The 20,927-nt window shown below is 39.0% G+C and overlaps 2 protein-coding genes across 5 annotated transcripts in view; one reads left to right on the top strand and one right to left on the bottom strand.

Annotated features, from left to right (window-relative positions):
• Positions 1-20,927, bottom strand: part of CMSS1 (cms1 ribosomal small subunit homolog) — a 225,649-nt gene that overhangs the window by 172,516 nt on the left and 32,206 nt on the right. The gene's annotated exons all lie outside the window — the stretch shown is intronic.
• FILIP1L (filamin A interacting protein 1 like) overlaps positions 1-20,927 on the top strand; it is a 194,856-nt gene that overhangs the window by 146,012 nt on the left and 27,917 nt on the right. The window contains exon 1 of one of the 4 annotated variants that reach the window (XM_063126891.1): positions 11,095-11,186. The exons of the other annotated variants lie outside the window; for them this stretch is intronic. The gene's annotated coding sequence lies outside the window, so the exon portion shown is untranslated. Of the gene's footprint in view, positions 1-11,094; positions 11,187-20,927 lie in introns of those variants that run through there. 4 annotated transcript variants of the gene reach the window in all.

The raw sequence follows: 20,927 nt of genomic DNA, 5'->3' as shown, positions 1-20,927 counted from the left end.
GATCAGACCAAGGGTCCATCTAGTCCAGCACTCTGTTCACACAGTGGCCAACCCATACATCTGCAAACCAGGTGCACAATGCAATTGTCCTAATCCTCCTCCACCTTTCTATTCTGAGTAACTTAACTCACTTTGGCAACCATTAACTAAAAGCATATCCCCATGCAGAAATTTGCAAGTGGAATCTTGCATACAATTCCATACAGAGGATCTATGTGCAACTACAGGTTTCTCAGTGTCTTCTCTAGGGAAAGAAATGATTCACATCCATTGAGGCACTAGGAGTTTCTGGCACAAATCAAAAGCAGGCCTTTAGCACACGTAAGCATGTGGCAAGCCTTATCTTTGTGAAATAACATGTATATTTCTCAGCTCACATGCAGTGTAGAATCTCCAGCCCCCTTGCACCTTTGCACATGAACGCACACACGCTCGCGAGCAAAGACACACATTTCTTTAGAATTGCACTCAGGCCTTCATTACAGAATATTATCATAATGAAAATGTTTATTTTACCATTCTCTATCAGGCCAAAGCATTTTTGTTTAACTGGAGCTAAATCATCTTCATAAACTGAATTGCATTATTCATGAAATAACAAATCTTCAAATTTAGTTTGACATCAGAAACATTAGGACAAGCTTCTGCTTAGCTTTAAAATATTCCTAATTTGTTCTACAGAGGCAATACCCTGAGCTGTAGTTTGCTACTTGCCATCATCTGATTAATTTTTTTTTAACAAAGATGATGTTTGCAAAAATAAAAACATCCTTCTCAAAATCCCAAAGCAGCTATAGAATCACTGAATTTCTAAACAGTAAAATGAGAAATTTTGAACACCAATCCGAACATTTATTTCCTAATTTAGACTGCCTCTCCAGCAGCTTCAGAGAGTGCCTTCTCCCTTATCCACCAGCCTGGTCATTCATATCTAATTTTACTGTTAGAAATTTAACCCAAGGTCCCAATTCTTCACTATTATCTCATAACTCTAGGTGGGGAGGGTCTTAAAAATTCAGTTGATTTAATAAGCTTAATTTGTTCCCACAGCTCATTTATTAGTTCCTTTTTGCCAGTTCACTGATTGTTTTCCCACAATTTAGCATAGGATATTTGGACTATCGTAAGTATGTCTAGAACTGAAATTTAATTTCTTGTACAAACGTAATTGCTCACAAAATCCAATAAACATACTAACAGACCCATTTCTGTTCTCAGCACAATCAGGCACCTTGCTTGTTCTGGATAGGGTTGCACTTTCTATTAAGGAGCAGATATGTGGTTTTGGGATGCTCACAGAACCTTTACTATTCCTGGATGCCCAAGTGGCTGCAGTGTCAATGAAAGCCTTTTATCAACTTCAGTTGGTGCACTGGTTATGGCCATTTCTGGACAGGGATAGCTTAGCTGCTGTAATCATGTATCGGTAACCTCACAACTTGACTACTATAATGTGCTCTGTGTGAGGCTGCCCTTATGGCCTTATATGGGGAGAAACAAGGCCAAACTCTCAGTTCACACATCACGGTAGGCAAACCATGGATAGAAGATCCAGGGTTTGCTTGCAGCACTCCAACATATGCTGCCTTGTTCACAGTGGAATTTTAGGATGTTTTTAGACTGTTTTACTAACGTGTATCCTTATTGTTGTTCCCCACCTCGATCCAAACAGAGAGGTGGGTAAGAAATAAAATTATTACCTCACAATAAGACAAAATTGCACACACTCCTTTTATATGTTACAGAACTTGTATTTTTACTTTCATTAGGAATTGAGCTCCTATTTAGGCCAAATATCAGTTAAAAACATAATTAGTGGATTTTTTCTTTCTTTAGTGGTTATGATAGATTATTATGGAAGTTCTTCTTCTTCTTTAACCTTATTTCAAAACAAAATTTCATGAGGGAAAAAAGCCAAAATTCTTTAGCATTCCAGCTTATCGTTACATGAGAACTGGATCACAGTGTTATTCTTAGCAATATAAGAACATCTAGAAAAATACCCTGTGACCAATTCAAACAATTTCTATGATCATAGAGATCTATTGATGAGCTACCACAATCACTAGGTAGAATATAGTGGATTTAATACTGGGAAGCTCCTGTCATTTATAGCATCTCAGCAAAATAAATACCTGTGACCATCATATGTGAAATGTACACATAGCATGTATGCCATTTCCTAAGCAAATTGGTTTCTGTGTAGCACGAGTGCATGTTGGAAGTAATTCTGTGTTATATAGGTCTAAAGAAATAACAGTCATTAAACCCGTTTGCCTCTGAAGTTGTTTGGATTTAATAAAATCCTTATGAAAATCTCTCCATGCCATCCTTTGCTTCCTCTAATGAATTGCTCAATTAAACCATTGATTTATATGTGCATTTATAGTCCAGACCAACAGGGCTGGCGTCAGAGATCGGCATGCAACAAACACAGTTGCAAATATGCGCTCCATACCTATTGGGGAACTATAATAATTTGCATCTCTTTGTAGAGTCAGAAACAACCCAGGTTGACCTCTGAATAATGTGGGAAACTTTTATTATTCTTTTATTTAATGTGTGTTTATACTGCCCTTCATAAATATTTATTCCAGGGTGGTTTACAATGCAATTTAAAATCTAAAAACGTAAAATATACAGTAGAAATATTAAAAACAATAGAACTATCACAATCGATCAGTCAACCAAATAAAACAGCAGGCTGGATTTTTTTTTTTTATTTCCAGTGTTTCAAATACAACTCCCTAAAATGCCTGAGAAAATAAAAAATGTCTTAACCTGCTGTCTAGAAGATAATAAATTGAAAGCCAGGAGAACCTTTTTAGGGAGTTCATTCCACACCCAGGACACCAGAAATGAAAAGGCCCTTGTTGCCAGCCACCTTGATCTCTGAGAGTAGTAGCACTCTGACAAGGGTCTCAGTGGAAGATCTTACCAGTTCTGAGAGATCTGCACTGCTGAGATATATTTTCAGTGAGCCATCCCAATTAAAATCCTGGCTGCTGTATTTTGGACTAATTCCAGCTTCTTGGAACCCCACATATACCACTATGTCCTGGGATGTGACCAGGACTTAGATTCACATTTGCTAGATTAATCCTTCTCCAGTAGAGGTCGCAGTGGGAAAATTGGGGGGAAAGTGGTTTATGTCACCAAGGACAAACAGTACTCCCAAGGTGGGAGCCTGTACTTTCACAAGGAGTACGACCTCATTCAAAACAGGTTGAACCCCACCCCCATCCCCTGATCAGGGAATCATCTGCCCCATAGTGTCTCCCATCTGCAGGCTAACATTTCAATATCCTACAAGTGTGCTCCTTAATTCCCAAGAAATGCATTCACTTCATCATACGGAGCAGAGGAATATTCAAGTTCAGCTCTAAAGAGTTGATTTAACACAAAAAATAAAAAGTTCAAGCCCAAATTATTTGAAAGCACAGAGTAGACAAAACAAACTGGGCTAAAGAGTCAAGAAGGAGCAACTTTGTGTTGGCACGCAAGGGTCGCAATGACCTAATCAGGCTTTAGCTCTAGTTTCTCTGATTCTGTGGTATTCTATCCTGCCATAATATTTACAAGTACAACAAATTTTAAAAACTATGATTAGTTACTAAGGAGACAGGAATTGTTTAGATGGAGTGAGCAGCTAAATCATTCCCTCTCCTCTTATAGAGGAGCATATTTGTAAGATCCCACTGTTTTCCCAGCTCCTTCTTTCTTCTTAGGAGCAGCCTCTTTCTTGAACAAGAAACTAATTTTGTTCACCCAAACTTCTGTTCAGGAAGGTAGAGCACATATATCACATGCAGAAGTTCCCAAGTGCAATTTCTGATATCTCCCTGGGTGGTGGAGGTGGTGGTGGTAGTGGTGTTTGCTGCTGTTTTTAAGGAAATTTGGAAAGCAGAAAGACCTCTGCCAAATAGCCTGAGACTTACTGCCTGTCACAGTACATCAGCCTTTCCCAACTTTGTGTCATCCAGATGTTTTAACTCCAAGTCCTATCAGCCCAAGCTAGCATGGCCGAGGTCAGGAATGTTAGAAATTAGAGTCCAACACATCTGGAGGGCATCAGGTTGAGGAAGGCTGCATTAGACAGTACTGGGCTTGATAGACAAATAGTTTGACACAATGGACCTGTTCAGACAACACGCTAAGCCATGGTTGGGCCACTAGCCCTTTTGCAGCAAATGGCTAGTGAGCATGTTTGAACTGTGATTATGTAGCCACCATGGTTAGGAACAGTTAACACGGCACACTAAGCCATAATGTTTAGTTCAAAATGCTTCACCATTGCGTGGTTTAGCGTGTTGTCTGAACAGGATCAGTATTAGATGGTTTTATACATCCACATTAAAAGCAGACCAAGACGGGGGAAAGAGTTTTCGTTAGCTCTAACTTCTAGAATAGGAAATAGAAGTGGGTACTAGCATTCAAATTACCCTAGTAAAACAGAAAAGGAAAGGAATAACATAAAGCCACATATGTTTCAGTTAATCCTGTGATGGTCACAAGGTGTTACATGCCCCTCAGTGCTCATTAAAGCGAAGTGAACCGTCTCCATAAAAAAATACTGAAAATACACAGCACCTTGCAGGGGTGGATTTTTTTCACCATATCAACTCACGATCATTTCAGCTGTAAGACACTCAATTCACATGACTCCTTTCAATGCAGAAAATTAACTTGGAGGCAACTGTTCTTTATGAACAGGCAAAATTGTTTGGATATTGTTATATTACTGAAAAAAGGTTTTTTAGAAGCATAATAAAATACATTCATGCTCTTGGACTGTTTGCTTTACTGAACTTAATGCTTGGATATCCTCCTGCATTGTCCCGTATTAATTAAAACATACGGTAACTTATGATAACTGCCCTGAAAGCTTTGCTGAAGGGTGGTATAAACCACAAATAAATGAAGATAAATCTGACTGCAGAAGCAAGTTGTAACAGGCCAACCATGGACTTTACAAGATCAGTAAATCCAATTGTTCAGGTGTCATTTATTGTGAAACAGGTTTGACAACAATTGCTGTATCCTGGAGCCAGGATACTTTGGACATCCTGGCTCCAATCAAACTGTGCATTCATCACAGCTGAGCTGTGCATATGGCACCCTCTTAAAAAAGCAGTAATTACAACCAGCTGTACAACAGGGAGTAAGGAGCAGGTGGGACAAAATCTAGCCCCACAATTGCCACAGAATAGTTTGCAACAAATATTGCTCTGGTAAGGAAGCTGTGCATCCAGTGACTGGATGAGAGACAGCAACTTCATGTACACCACCTGTTTGCAAGCCTGATCCCTTAATCCAGTTAGGTATATGCATGCAAAAGCCCTATGGTCTCTACCTGGATTAGGGCCTTGTCACATTTTAAAGTTTATAAACAGATGGATTAGCACTTTCACCCATCTCCCAGAGCATTAAATGTCCAAAGCTTACAATTATGCTACCTGAGGGCTGCATTCTTAAAATAGCAGAGGCTGTAAACAGAATAGCTAAACCAAGGAGATGGGAAATGGTCCTGTTTTACAATATCACAGTAAAATCCTCACTGCTGAGTCTGGTCCATTATGTAACCAGTTTTAAAACGGAAAGTTATCACATTCAATTTCATAGAATCATAGAATAGCAGAGTTGGAAGGGGCCTACAAGGCCATCGAGTCCAACCCCCTGCTCAATGCAGGAATCCACCCTAAAGCATCCCTGACGGATGGTAGTCCAGCTGCCTCTTGAAGGCCTCTAGTGTGGGAGAGCCCACAACCTCCCTAGGTAATTGATTCCATTGTCGTACTGCTCTAACAGTCAGGAAGTTTTTCCTGATGTCCAGCTGGAATCTGGCTTCCTGTAACTTGAGCCCGTTATTCCGTGTCCTGCACTCTGGGAGGATCAAGAAGAGATCCTGGCCCTCCTCTGTGTGACAACCTTTTAAGTATTTAAACATCTATATTGAGAACAATTCTTTTCAACTAGTTCATAAATTATTTGGAATTAGGAGTAAGCAGTGAAGTGGCCAAGTTTGCTGATGACACCAAATTATTTAAGATGATTTAAAAAAAAAAAAAAAAAAAGGGGGGGGATTGTGAGGAGCCCCAAAAGGTTTTCTCCAAGCTGCGAGAGTGGGCATCCAAATTGCAGATGCGGTTCAATGTAAGCAAGTGTAAGGTGATGCATGTTGGGGCAAAAAACAACAACATCAAGTATAACCTAATGGCATCTGAGCTGACGGTGACCGACCAAGAAAGAGATCTTACAGTTGTGGTGGAGAGCTTGAGGAAAATGTCAACCCAGTGTGCAGCTGCTATAAAGATGGCAAACTCCATGATAGGCATTATTAGAAAAGGAATTGAGAATAAAATGGCCAGTATCATACTGCCTTTATACAAATCTGTGGTGCAACCACACTTAGAATACTGAATGCAGTTTTGGTCACCACACTTAAAAAATGGTATTGTAGACCTGGAAAAAGTCCAGAAAAGGACAACTAAAATGATCAAGGAACTGGAGCATCTCCTCTATGAGGGAATGTTACAACAGCTGGTATTGTTTAGCTTGGAAAAAAGGAGGCTAAGGGGAGACATGCTAGAGCTGTACAAAATTATGCATGGTGTGGAGACTGTGGATAGGGAGACATTCTTCTCCCTCTCCTAAAATACTAAAAACCAGGCTCATCCCATGAAGCTGATTGGTGGGAGATTCAGGACAGATAAAAGGAAGTACTTCTTCACACAGCACATAGTTAAACTATGAATTTCACTATCACAAGATGTGGTGATGGCCACCAATTTGGATGGCTTTAAAAGGGGGTTGGATAAATTCCTGGAGAAGGCTATCAATGGTTAATACTCCTGAAGGCTAAGTGCAGCCTCCAGTATCACAGGCAGTAAGCCTGTATATACCAGTTGCTGGGGAACATGGGTGGGAGGGTGCTGTTGCACCGTGTCCTGTTTGTGGTTCCCTGATCGACAGCTCGTTGGTGTGAACAGAGAGCTGGACTAGATGGACCCTTGCTGATCCAGCATGACCCTTCTAAATTCTTATGTTTTTACATTAAAAAAAATCAATGAACAAGCAGTATTAGCGATGCAAAAGGGATTGATTTAGTTCTCATGTAATGATAACCCAGAGTATGGGTTGAGTACAGGTTGTCATTGAATTGTGGGTTGTTGTTGAATCATGGATTGTCATTGCATGCGAACTCTGCAATATTGTTTAAATATAGACTGTTAACCAGAAACAACCAACACTTCACAATTCAACAACCAACTATGGGTTCTCTTCCTGGTTCATTGTAGTTAACCCATACTTAAACCATAGTGTGGGTTTTGCATGTAACCAAGAGCTATTATTCAACAACAACCCACATTTCAACAACAAGCCATATTCTGAGTTCTTGTTATGTGCGAACCAGGCCCTCGTGAAAAACAATGTGTTAACCAGCTGCAGACAATAACACCCAAGATGGTAACATTTAAATGGAAGTGCAAAGTAATCAACATGTATTAGTTACTTATGATATATAGGGGAGGGTTGTCAGTATGCACTATAATTTGTATTAAATTTAAAAGTTACAGACAACCAACACATCTTCATTGCAAATAACTCCTGACTTTGATTTTATTCATCACATTTGTATCCGAAATGTGCATCTAGTAACTGAGAGTGGCATACATTAGATCATCCAACCCAGTTCCTCTTGTAGGTGTGTAATTAGCGGTAGGGTGCACATCCTCTGAGCCCAATTCCTCCCCTCAAATGACACTTTCAATGGTCAATTCCCCTCCCTTCCCCTCCCACTAAAAGTAGCTCAAATTCCATCACCAATCACTTCAGCAGCCAATTCCCGAACCCATCCTTTGGGAAGGAAGGGGGCATAACCTCTCCCTCACAATTTATGAAGATCTACAATTCCTCCACCTTTGAGTTAGGTTAGTGGCTACTAAAGAGAAAGATCGACTTATCTATGGGAGGTGCCCCAACTGGGGAAACCCTTCCCTATTCAAAATTACATGGGCCCTTCATAACTACCAATCTATGCTAAATCAGTCTAAGCTAAGTCTATGCTAAATTAGTGTCTATACAAGCATATGAACATATACATATGGATTGTAATAGAAAAACAGAACTGGAAGTAGGCTTTCTAAATAATATTGGGATGGATCTTTACAACAAGTACCAAATTAATATTATATTTAAAATAGATTTATAAAAATGTTTATTAAAAGTGCCTTTGCAACACTAAGGATCATATAAAAGCTATCAGCAATACATTACGTCAGGGGTATTGAACCACAGGCCAAATCCTGCTGGCCTGGAATCCAAATCCAGCCCTTCAGGGTTCCCTAGATGACCACACACACTTTCCCTGGCCCCCAACCACTGGTCGTTTGGTGGTTTTCTGGCTTTTGTGCAATTTCCTCCCCAATTCTAAAAGATTGAAATACCTCTCCTAAGGCTTTGTTTCTGGCTGTAAGAGCTTCAAGCTACAATATACTGGCATTTTGGTCTTGTCCCTTTTGCCTTCAGCCCCATCCACTACTGGAATGCAGCCCGAAAAGTTATTCAAAACATTTTGGGTGTCTAGCTGGAAAAGGTTTGACAGTCCTGCTTTAAGTAAGCTAACAAGAAGATAAAAGTTAAAACAAAAAACCCAAAATAACATCAGCAGCAACAACCAAAGAGTAGCATCATCATAAATTAAAAAGCAGAGTATTAATTACGTTCAGTTGATAATAAAAACTGAAGAGAACAGCACAGGCATTGCCTAGTTCCTAAAAGGTAGTCAAGAAGGGGCCATGGAAGTTTGTCTGGGAAGGGATCTCCACAGCTAGGGCACTACCCACAGAGAAAGCTCTCTCTCTCTCTCTCTGGCAGCCACCAACCTAAATTCCAGAGATGGAGGTAGGTGAGTAACCATCTTAACTGGCAGGCAGATTTGTTTGGTAGAAGGCTATTATTTTGGTATCCTGTGTTCCCTGCTGGTTATGAAAGATGTAGTGATGTCCACCAATTTGGATGGCTTTAAAACGGGGTTGGATAAATTCCTGGAGAAGGCTATCAATGGCTATGTACAACCTCCAGTACCAGAGGCTATGTGCTAACTCCAGTATCAGAGGCAGCAAGCCTATATTTACCAGTTGCTCGGGAACATGTTGCACCATGTCCTATTTGGTCAGCAGTAAGTTGGCCATTGCATATGGTGCCCATAGCTCACTGGAAACGCACAAGTATGTTGCATACAAGTCTTGACAAGTCAAGTTAAATGGATGAGATAACAGATGATGGGAAAGACATCTCTCTAACTGAGATGCTGGAAAGGATCTGCTAGTGAGAAAACAATTGCTAGTTAGAGTAGACTATTTATTTATTTATTACATTTCTATACCGCCCAATAGCTGGAGCTCTCTGGGTGGTTCACAAAAATTAAAAACATTTTATTTATTTATTTATTTATTTATTTATTACATTTTTATACCGCCCAATAGCCGAAGCTCTCTGGGAGGTTCACAAAAAAACATTCAAAGTATAAAACAACAGTATAAAACCATAATATAAAATACAATATAAAAGCTCAACCAGATAAAAACAGCAGCAATGCAAAATTACAAATTTAAAACACCAAGTTAAAATTTATTTATAGACTGTTAAAATGCTGGGAGAATAAAAAGGTCTTCACCTGGCGTCTAAAAGCATATAATGTAGGTGCCAAGCGAACCTCCTTAAGGAGCTCATTCCACAGCCGGGGTGCCACAGCAGAGAAGGCCCTCCTCCTGGTAGCCACCTGCCTCACTTCCTTTGGCAGGGGCTCACGAAGAAGGACCCCTGAGGATAATAATTTGATGCAGCTTCCTATGTTATGACAATATAATAGCATTTTTAAGTATATTCTTGTCAAAACTGGTTACATGTATTATATATACACCCTTAACATAATTTGGAGCAAGTTGCATTGCTTCAAATTTCCATGGCACCACTGACCATATTTTAGAAAGACAGACTTTGATCCCCATATGCTTGTGCTATTTTATCTGCTTTAATATCAAACTATGGAGTAAATTCCATTCAACTTATTGCAATTTACTTCTGAGTAAAAATGCACAGAATTGTGCTGTAAAGAGCTAAACTTCAAGCGATACATAAATAAAGGCAGATGTGTCCCTAATCCATTTAGCAGAGCACAACAAAGTAAGTTATTTTAAAAACTCTTTCATATCATCTCAAGCTCTTTTATTAACATACAGGGGATTTAATGAGGTAATTCTCATTAAGCCTGTAATGATTCTTCTGCAATCATTTTCTTGGTCTTTCGCACACTGTCAAAATACAGAATTAAACTAGGATACATCCCTTTAAATTCTAAAATTAATCATCTATACTTGGCCTCTCCGTATTTATTTTTCTGATTATTAATCAAATAAATATTCTCTTCAAAACCTTTCGTGTTACTAAAACATAACCAATGAAGAATCCTAATCACATTAACTGAAAGGAAGGCAAAAATGGGTTTAAAGGGAAACTATTAAGCACGCACGCACACACATATACAACACACCCCAGTTTCTCATCTGGCCTTCCCATCATCAGTTGAAGAATTGTTTTCTAGTTACATCATCAGGAAATAAAACACAGAAAGAAAAAGAAAAAAAAAGCCTTGGTGCTCCTATGTCTCTCAGAGAAGTCCAGCTAAACTTGTATTTTTTTGTAATCTAAAGAAGAAGAAGAAATTACAATCCAGTCCCTCAAAACAATTGTGTTATGGAAAACAAAGATGAAAACATTAGATTACAAGCAACTAATTACTCTATTATCAGTAGTGAGAAGGAACTGCTCTAACCTAACTCTTCCGTACATTCATTTTGGCCACAAACTGATCAGACAAATGAAATGTTTCACACAGTCCAGAGTGTCAGCTGGAGCCAGAACACATTAATAAGCTTTTCTGGGGGGGAGTTCTGGCTATCATTGAAGTACACTACAGACACGACGAGTCTGCACAACACAGAGTTCCTTATATGGTATTGCCATGACGTAATGCTCCATAGGCTTGGGGCATGCAGAGAGTCTCTCTCTCATTGTTTGGTGTAACTGCTGGAATGCTCACATCTCTGATGCCTAAGAGAATCAAAATCCCAACACTACGGAGCAATAGCTAACTCAGGGACTCTGCAGTTCATTCACTGAAGGTAAGAGGGAGATTGTGGGATGAAGTTTCTTTTAGTAACCAATAGGCATTTTGCTTCAAAGTAATGTTGTTTCACTTTAAAGAGATCCACAGCATATATGATTATTTGCATAACACATGGTCTCAGAACAAATCAATACTACCATCAACTATAGCAAACAACTACCAAACTGTGTTAATGTTCTTCATATATGCATGAGCTTCTTTCCAAACCAAAAGATGAGGAATTAATACTGAGAAAAGGGGAAAGCTATGAATTACACACAGTTTCCAAGAGTGTGCTGGACAGAGTCATAACTACATTTAACTGTGGGAAAGGACCCAAAAATGCTGTAATGCTCTAGATAAAGTTAAAGCAATTCATTTTATACATGTATGCTGTATATTGACTAACAGGTAAAAACATGTACATACTAGGGCTTACTGTACTTTTGCACAGCTTTAGTATTCTTGACTGTGGAAGGTGTAAATTATACTCAAGATGGTACATTAGGAATGAAACTATGCAATTACCAATGCATTTCTATTCATTGGCTCCTTTTAGTGATTTAACTGCACATGTTCAATTGGAAGGAGAAAGACCAATTATCTTCAAATCTTTTGGCTTTCAAGAAAGTGAAATGGCAGCTTTTTCTTCCCTTCAAATCACATTTCTGCAAGGTGCTAAGTGGTCTGCATTACCTGGCATTAAGGTCACTCAACAGTTCTCCAAAAGTCCATAGTCTACTGCAGAACTAAGCTCTAACAGAGTGATCTGTACCATGTATCATTTCACCTATCAGCACTATGTATTGATGGCCCGATTAATAGCAAAGTAAACTGCATTCATCAGGTGAATGCAGATTACTTATGGGAGACGAACCATATTTGAAAGTTAAATCCAAGATATACACATAACACTTGCTCTTCTCTATTCAGGAGGTATCTCTTGCCAAACTGTATGTAAATTACCCATACGTTAATTTATAAAATGCAAATTTGCTCTCCTATGTATTAATGAAAGTTCATTTTTTAAAATCTATGCCTCTACCTTGGTAGATTTGTTCAAGATCTACTTGCAACAGCATGTGCACATCATCATGTATATGTGTACTACCTGACACTTTATACTTTAGTTTATGTAGAAAGAGTACAGCCTGGGCAAACTATTTGTTAACTAGGACACTGAGTTCACAGAAAATTTCCCAAATAGCTAACATTCTAAAATTTGTCAGGTTGAAGCATTCACTCACTGCTGTGATGTAAAGCAATAATTTCTAGGTTTTTAAAACAAACCTTTTCTAATAATGAAGAAAACTCCCAGTTATTTTGGTACTTTCAGAATGTCTAACTAGAAGCTTGAGAGAAGTTCACAGTATTTGCAAAATGAAAGGAGAGGCTTCTTTAACTCAATCATCACTTTTTAGTTGCAGTTGTGCCACAACCAAAGACATGGAGTTCTTCAAGTCTTATACGATTAACTAATTGCTTTATAAAATGTTACCTAGCACCTTACTTTTATTACTTTACAGAAACAGTTTACTGCATTGAGAAGGGCATATCTTGAGCCAAAAATTGTCAGAAACTAAATTACAAAGGGTGTCTGAGATAGGAAAAATTCAAATGCTACATCAGTCATTTGAAAATAGTCAATATGCAAACAGATATTTTTTTTGGGGGGTAAGGCTTACAGCTGGGAGTGGAAGGGTTTTTCTCATCAGCCAGAAGCTTTTAAAATCTTTTGAAACCACTAGAGAAGAGAAGCCATTAATTACTATGTAATATTTATCTTAAGCAGTGACTGAACAATAAACTGCATCTAACTAGTGATACACATTCAACCTAATTAAATCATTAACAGCTAGATTTCTCTTATCAGTTGTTCATTTTTATAGCTAAAAAGTTTTCATTCAGTCACGGGGCTGATTTGGCTCTCACTTATCCCTAATGTCAGTCTCAAGCTACACTATTGAGTATGGAACGTACTTTTAAGATTTTCACACACCGATTCCATTTCAAAACTACTAGTCAATACTGCATTACTTTGAACCCCCATTTTCATATGACCCTTGGTGATCAATAAACTGTTTTATGGCATACTGAAAGATATTGAGGAAAGATAACCATTTTGTCATTTCAGAGGGAGATTTAAGCACATGCTTAACTCTCAAGCATAAATCAATGGGACCTCAAGTTCTATTTATCTTGCACATTCTGTTTATATATAAAAAAGGCTCCAATCCTATAGACTTATGTGGGAATAAGTCCCATTGAATTGAATGGGACTTACTTCTGAGTAGACATGTATAGGTTTGCACTGTAAGTTCAGAAACTCAGTAAGTTACAAATTGTGCCCTAAACGTACTGTATTTTTTAATAAGGACATTCCAGTAATTCTTACTGATCATTCACTTTAGTGTTAACCATTTCACATAGTTTGCAACTGTCAGTGGCTTAGTGCTGCACTTGTAGACGGATGTTACGTTTATAGAGACAGGCAGTATACTGAAAGATCAGAGAAAACTTGCGAGGGGGGGCTCTTTGGAATTAAATGGTGATGGTGCAGCTTTACTTTGTATACTTTGAATATGGCCCATTATTTTATTTTTCTTCATCAACACTATCTATGCTGTGATGCAGATTCAGTTATTAGCATTTTCATATGATCTTAACAACAAAATGGTCAGATAACTAACTAGCCTCATTCTAAAAGCTACTTTTGTTGTCACATAACTTCTCAGACTTCGAGATGAAACAAATAGTACTGTGGTAACTCAGAAGTCTCTTAAGCTAATGCTTTTGCCCTTAGTTACAGCCAATTCAAGTAGCTTTTTAAAAAGCTTTTAACACTGCAATCCTATCAATGTCTACCAAGAAGACTTACTCCCAAGAAAGTATGTGTAGTATTGTGGCCTTAATTCTGGTAATATCCATTATTCTGCTAGGGCTAGTTTTATCAACATGCAAATGTACATTGCTGTATTTAAGGGAATTTAAAACTTTTCATAGACTTTCTCTATTATTTTGTAGTCTCCAGTTATTTAGATGGATTAAGCATGAATCAACATAAAGTATGTCTCCATATACTTTACTGAACAGCCAATTCTTCAAAAGCAACTACCAATCTAAAGGAATCAGCTAGAATCCTGGTTTTTAAAAATTGGAATTTAGTATTCTGCAAAAATTATCAGGAGTGGCACCGAGTTAGCTTCTTTGACCATTAGACCCCAAATGTGTAAAGAAAGTTTTACGCCTATAAAAGTCTCCCCATTTTTCATTCTCAAAAGGTCAGAGAAAGTCACAGTTGGCCTTTTACTTAATCTGAATAAACTGTAAATTAAAGAAAAGCCTTCAAAAACACACATCACTACTTAAGGGATGTTACAAGCTCTTTACCCAAGGCCATCCAACACAAACATCACAGTCAGAAGGTTCAAGGCGAGGAATGTTTAATTCCAGAGAAATAGATTACTAAATATCCATTTCCTTGTTCCACCCACATATCACTCAGCTTCTTACATCAGCTTTCATCCTTATGTTCTTACATCAGCTTTCATCCTTTTCTTGAAAGAGAGTAGTGTATTTTAAGTGATACTGATGTGTGATGGGGTGGGGGTTACAACAACCTGTTAAGGTCAAATTTGTGAACAATGTTAACTGTCTCTACCACCTACACAAGATACAACCTCACAGTGAAGCTGTGTACTATTCCAATTTCTTTTTAAGTTGTTCATCTGATGATTTGGTTTCCTGGCTGCAAAGACTATTGACCTTAACAGAGCTATATTAACATTACTTAACTATACATTACTATATTAACATTACTTAACATTACTATCATCTCTGAAAGTCAGGTTCTAAGAGTCTCTGAAAATCGTGAGATTCCAAAGGTTCAGTGGTATCTTATACTATCTCATACTTTCTGTGCTTGCTTCTGCTTTACTTACCCCTGTTCCAGAACCGTTCGTTATGAGAGGGAGTTGCTCTACCTCCTGATGAAATGATATTTGAAATATATTTCAGGACCAATTAATATGTTTTATATACCCATATTCAGTGTGGTAATGATGAACAGGAAGGATTTATCAAAAGTTGGTTTCCTCTTTGGTCAGCACTTCAACTCTTGTTGTGAATTAACAGGATAGTGGCTTAATTAAATAATACAACATTTATAGTATTTATTGCTTTTATACCCAGCCTGTTCTCCATAGAGCTCAAGGTGGCAAAGGCAAATCCCCCCATCTTATGCTAGTAACCCTGTGAGGAAGGTGAAGTTTAGAGACAGTGATAGGCCCAGTGTCACCCATCATGCGTCATGACTGAGAAGGGATTTGACTCTGTATCTTTCAAGTCTGAGTCCAACAAGCTAACCACTACACTACATTGTGTAGTACTTGCAGAATGTGAGGTGGTCCTCCACTGCACAGAGCTAAAAAATTTAATGCAGCCTTCCCCAACCTGCTGCATTCCAGATGTTTTGAACTTCAATTCACATCAGCCCTGGCCAACATGGCCAATAGTCAGAAATGCTGGGAGTTGTAGCCCAAAACATCTAGAGAACACCAAGTAGGAGAAGGCTGAATGAAAAACAAAAGTGGTCAATCACCTCTTAGTGCCAACTCTTGCTTTGAGGAAAAAATAGTTTCTAGCTCAAATTCCCACAGCTGATCTGCTGAAACATAGTTATGTGTATGTCTATGTATAGTCATGTACACATATATACATGCTTTAAGTAAAATAAATGTTAAATACTCTAGTCCCATCAAATAAATTGAATTGGATTGATAATTTACATCAACAATTTCTTAATGTGACTGCCAAGAGACTCAATTTCCAGAGAATAGGGGTAAGATGCACACTCTGGTAATCATTTTCTGATTCAAAACTATTTCAGTCTACAACCTGGTTCATATATACTGTTTTTGCCACTTGTGAGTTATCATGAACTCATGCTACAGTTGTAGTATTCAGGAACCTCACGGGCCAAGTGAATAATCTGCAAGCCTAACCCATTAGACCTAAACCACATAGAAGTGACAACCAGTTTGTTTTAAAATGTATCATAAGCAATCCTTTTCTCAGTCATGTGACAACTTTTATCACCTAACATTAAAAACCCACCTCCCAACTTATTCAGATCTCCAGGGTTCTATCATGTCCTCTCCAGGGGACTGTCTTCACGGCATCGGGTTGGTGCTGCTCCACGCCAAACCCACAGTATTCCTGGTGCACAGTGGAAGCAAGTTGTTCTAATGAGGGGAGGCAGCGCGAGCTTTCTGGTGGCCATTTGGCTTGCCAGGTCTGCCCCCTCCCCGAGCTTCTGGCAGCCAATAGGAGATCACCTTCCACCCATGAACGCCCCCGGAGTGGCTCCGAGCAAGGACAGACAAGCAGAAGTCCCCAACTTTTCAGCTGCGCACGTTCACCTCTTTGCCCCAGGGTGGCTTTGAATCTAACTGACATCAAGCCAGCCCCCAACTTTCCCCATGTCCCCAAATCCACCATCAACTGCTTGTTCAGCCATGTACCAGTTAAAATATTCCCCTAAACCTACTACCTTCCCCATCAATAGCACTGTTCCCCAATACAGCTGACAGTCTTTTCCCAGCTGCACACAGTCAATGATGATGAGTATTGAAACAAAGCTTTATGAAGTGTTCCTCTCAGAACTTGGACTTCTCTCTCTCTCTTTCTTTCTAGTGAAGTACCTGATGAAATTTGAGTTGAATAAAAGAGTATACATTTTAAGTAGCAAAAGTAGCAAAAACAAATAAAAGATATGCAACAATTTCTTTATTGACCCATTCCAACTGTTGAGAAATTTTAGCTGGTTATCTAGATTTAAATATTTTCAATTATGCAACTGGTAAGGGAACAGTGTCTCCTTCAAGTCACATTTTTCACTGTGAATTCCAAGGATATTCTTTGTAGCATGCTATACTTCAGGCTACCCCAAAAGTTGCTCCAGATAGACATATGAAATTTTTCGCTCTGGGTCTGCTTAGTGCTGCAAGCTTCACTAAGCTATTGAGGCACAGATCTTGATTCCCCCAAGACTGTAGATGCTTTCACAACGAGTCAGATTTAAGCCACTTCATAAATGACTCTTTTCATTCAAGTTGTGTTACAATTTCTAAAGGGAGCCTGCTTATTAATATCACATACAAAATGACCAGAATCTTTAGCAGACTACAATAGCTAAATATGTCTGCATTTTGATAGAGAAAGGCCTACAGTCAATTTCCGTAACCAACCCACAGCATTATCACCAACAAGCTTGATTACAATCAGAAGGACTTAGTAAGTACACACACACTGTGCTCATTCACCAACAGCAGACTGTACTTATTCTTTTCACACGTATTTAGTACATCTGAAATTAAGGCTGCTGGCAGATGTGTGGGTTCGGACGCAAAAGCAGCACACACATCTTCCCACAAAAGGAAAATACATAAGCTCAGCTTCATAAGTTCTAAATAAGCATGCAAATTGCTTGTGCTTCTTCTCCAAAGTCATGTATTAAATATGTTCCATTTTCAAAAGCTCTTATTTACACCTTTTTAATAATACCCCCCCCCCAATATCTCATCCCACACATTTATCCAGTGACTCTTTCCTCCTTGGTCATAACTTTGGTTCTCTCTTGATGTAGGATGCCTTTATGGATAAGTCTGCTCTCTGCTTGTTTAGGATGTTTGAGCCAACTCTATGATGGCTTATTGATGATTTATTAATTTAAAGAATTTCATTCATTCATTTATTCATTTAAGGTATTCATTCATGGTGTATTGATCATTTATTCATTTAAAGCATCTTCAGGCAAATGAGAGTCCCAGAACAGCTTAAATTAATAATTAGAGAGCCCTTGTCCTCAAGTTTACAATCTAAAAGACATGAGATACAAGGAAAGGGATTGGGAGAGAGGAGGAAAAAAGCATGAAGGTGGTGGATGATTCAGTTGCCCAGATGGATGGGAATGTATCTATTCAGGTTCTGATTAGAATCTGGTTTACACTGCATCCATTCTCCTTCTGGGCTGGGCTGTTCTTTCTTGGCCTGTTCCTCTTTTCCTCCTTCTCCTTCTTCTTTCTGTTCATGAGTTCAAGCTTAATCTGCTTCTTCTCCTATCCACTCAGTGCAAGATGTTTCCTCAGAAGCCTTTCGAATGGCAGCGTGGGGAAGGAGGCGCCACCACAGAAAGCTTGATAGAAGCAACACACCAAGTTGTATCTACTTCTGCTTCTTATATTACTGCCATAGACCACTGTAACGTTAGCTATTGACTGGGTTAAAATGATACGCAGCACCTGTGGACTCCAGGTTGCAAATGTAACCCCTGTTCGGGGGTTGTCGTGTTGTGCGAACCCAGGCAAGCGTCACATAACCCTCACATAACCCTAAAACACACCATGGGTTATGCTCAGGGGTTATATATTAAAAATGGTGGGTGCACATGCCACAGCCTCACCAAAATAACCCATCGTAGTCTGTCGATTCATACAAACAACTCCATTATCATGGCTAAGCCAAGCTTTGGGATGCTGATGCTGCTCTCATTCAACTTCCCACCAGCTGACAGGAAATCAAGACACAAATGTTGGTCAATCATACACCAGCTCTCAGAGGCAGGAGGAAAGTACGCACTAGAGAATGAAAGGAGTAGGAGAAGAAAAGCAAAGGAAGTATGGGCAATATGAAGAGAGGGGAATATATGATGTAGGAAAAAGGCAGGGAGCAAGGAAAGCAACTTTTAAGGTTGAGGGCAGGTAATAGGATGGGAATAGGTAGGCAGACATGTCATGGAATGGCTACAAGATGGATGGAGAATGGCTATAAGATCACTATAGAAAGGAAGGTGCAGTGAAAGGAAATTTGTACAGGAGTTCCTGCTCTCCCAGTGCCACCCAAATTTCTAGAGTTTGATCAGGTGCCCACTAGACCCACAGCCAAGGTGGTCATACTTGACATTTCCCCCCTGCAGACTGTATGTTAAAATTGTCTCAGAGTACGCCTAGTTCCTGAAAATGTTCTGGGAAAATGAAATTTATGACCAGTCAGCCCCCTCTGAGTAACACAATGAGTTGTTATTGGCAAAGAGCCATTTTAAAAATCATCCAAAAATATTAGCTAATTTAAGAAAGGAGATAAAGTCTCCACATCAGAACAGTTGCATAATTTTGCTTTAGTTTCATTGTTGCTTAAGATATCAGTATAAACCAGAAAACCATAGTAATACTTGAAGCAAACAATGTTGTGATGCACAGAGGAACAGACACACTTCACAAAACTACAAAATGAAACAGCTATCAAGGAGATCATGGTACAAAGTACACTAACTGGGAAGTAATGCTCCCTGAAATTGGTGGGACCAACTTCCAGGTCATGTAATTGTATTTAGGAACAGGGTGTCAATGCCAAAGAACAGTCAGCTATCTAAAGCAACAGCATATCACACAACTTTAGGATTGGGGTGTGAATAAGAGTTTTGCAAGCAAAAGATTATGGAATTATATATAAAAATACAAATTTGGAACGCAATATCAGAGTACACTAAATATTTGTTTTTCCCAACTCCTCCATTTATGTGGCTTGTAATCCTATGTAATGCACCATATAACCACACTGCAAGAAATACTATTACAAGCAGGTCTGGTGTCAAGGGAAGCATGCATGGGCACCTCTCAAAGGCCCATACCCCAAAGCAGGACCCCACAGACAAGAGTCCCCCAGGCTTGCTTTTCTGGCTCTGGCCCAGACGATGGTGGTGGTAAAAAGTAAGAACAGTAATAATCTACTTCAGGAAAGCTAATTCAAAAAATTGCTATACCACAGAGAATGTCATATTACAGCTGTATGCTTTTTGTGGTTAGTTATATAGAGAAAGCATACTAGAGCATGAGCTAGAAATCCCTGGTTCACCTTTCTCCTCATAGATGAATTCAGGGGATGGCCTTGAGCAAGCCACTCTTTCTTTGCCTCAGCTCTCCCATCTCTACAAGTGAGGTAACAAAGATAGCCTCCATGAGATGGCTGTCCTAAGGATTACTATGCAATATAAAATGTTTTGGGCACTGAGGAAATACGGCATATGAATACTAAGATTTTTTTATATTCTTGGAACCTGATTCTATGCTTTGAATGAACAGGACATGGATTCCAGCGCTAAATTTCCACTACTATTTCTGGCTCAAGGCAAAAACGTGTTTGTTGTTAAAGCATTGGGGACAATAGTAGGTTCATCATCATCATTTACCATATATGGGAAACATTTCCCTCTCATTATTCTTTTCAAGGTATCATAAGTAGCCAACATGTACTAAGAATTACCTAAGGACAGGGATGGGCAACTTGTGGCACTCCAGGACATTTTGGCCTACAATTCCCATGGCCCATCACCACTGGCTATGGTGGTTAGGGCTGATGTGAGTTGTAGACAAAACAGCTGAAGGCCCACCCCTGCCTTTAGACCTAATAGTCTACAATATTTCTCATAGCAATTCAGTTTTTCTTGGATGCCTTTTGTTGCTATACTGCTGTCGTAACTAGCACTTTATTTCTGAGACACCCAGGGAGTTTGAGCACTTAGGTCAGCCCATCAACTACATAAAAATATAGATAAGTTCTATATTTAGGTCAACAACAAGAAGGACAATATATCCAGCATGAAGCCAGTCCATTCTATGATTACATGGAAACGCTTAAATGGCAAGTTTAATTTAAGAACAAAGAGGAAGGCAAAGTTATATGAATTAGAACTCAGGAG

This window comes from Elgaria multicarinata, chromosome 5, assembly GCF_023053635.1.
Source record: "Elgaria multicarinata webbii isolate HBS135686 ecotype San Diego chromosome 5, rElgMul1.1.pri, whole genome shotgun sequence".
Taxonomy (NCBI): domain Eukaryota; kingdom Metazoa; phylum Chordata; class Lepidosauria; order Squamata; family Anguidae; genus Elgaria; species Elgaria multicarinata.
The sequence above is the reverse complement of the archived record's forward strand: the minus strand, read 5'-3'. Positions and strand labels throughout refer to the sequence as shown.